The sequence below is a fragment of the Neovison vison genome, chromosome 11 (genome assembly GCF_020171115.1).
Source record: "Neovison vison isolate M4711 chromosome 11, ASM_NN_V1, whole genome shotgun sequence".
Taxonomy (NCBI): Eukaryota; Metazoa; Chordata; class Mammalia; order Carnivora; family Mustelidae; genus Neogale; species Neogale vison.
The window spans coordinates 37,795,483-37,796,253 of record NC_058101.1 but is presented as its reverse complement, the minus strand read 5'-3'; the positions used below and the strand labels follow the sequence as shown (position 1 = coordinate 37,796,253).

The following is a 771-nucleotide window of genomic DNA, read 5'->3' as shown; positions in this document are numbered from 1 at the left end:
TCTCTATATTGTGAGTTTTACAAAAGGCAAAATCTTCAGTTAATATGTACCTAAGCTGGAAAAAATAACTGTTCTAAACCAATAGTCTCTGACATGAAAGAATCAGAACTTACCAGTTTTGGCATAAATCAATAGCAAAAACAGTAAATCTAGGTAGGATGGAAGTATTCAATTCTTTTTTAATACCAATTAAACAAAGCCTGTGGCTTAACAAAACTGCCTCAGAACAAAATCTTGAGTCCTAGAGACATTACAGAAATGTCTAAGCTTTTTTTTTTTTATGAAGCATAAATTTAATTTTATTTCAATATTCATGCAGAGGTCTAATAATAAAATACAACAAGGGGTATACTGAAAGGGGCTGTTACAAAGTATTCGAACTTCTCCTCCCCAGTTCAATGCTCATTAAAATTTCTTTTTTTTTTCTTTTTTTTTCCAATTTATTTATTTTCAGAAAAACAAAAATATGGAACGCTTCACGAATTTGCGTGTCATCCTTGCGCAGGGGCCATGCTAATCTTCTCTGTATCGTTCCAGTTTTAGTATATGTGCTGCTGAAGCGAGCACAGAAATGTCTAAGCTTTAATGTTACTATCTACCTCTGTTTGTCACCTTTTAGTTCATATTTATAGGTGCTGGCCATGTTGTCACACATAGAATAACTCAATAAATAGTTCTTCAATACATGTGTGAATGAAAGGTAATAAGTAAATGAGATTGTAGAGATTCCAGTTATATTAGGGTAAAACATATGATCATATATGAAAAAAT

The 771-nt window shown here is 31.8% G+C and overlaps 1 non-coding gene across 1 annotated transcript; it reads right to left on the bottom strand.

The window, feature by feature from the left end:
* Positions 1 to 460: 460 nt before the first annotated feature.
* LOC122890677 lies at positions 461 to 567 on the bottom strand. The gene has a single exon (XR_006381127.1). It is a non-coding gene; the product is annotated as a U6 spliceosomal RNA (small nuclear RNA).
* Positions 568 to 771: the final 204 nt, after the last annotated feature.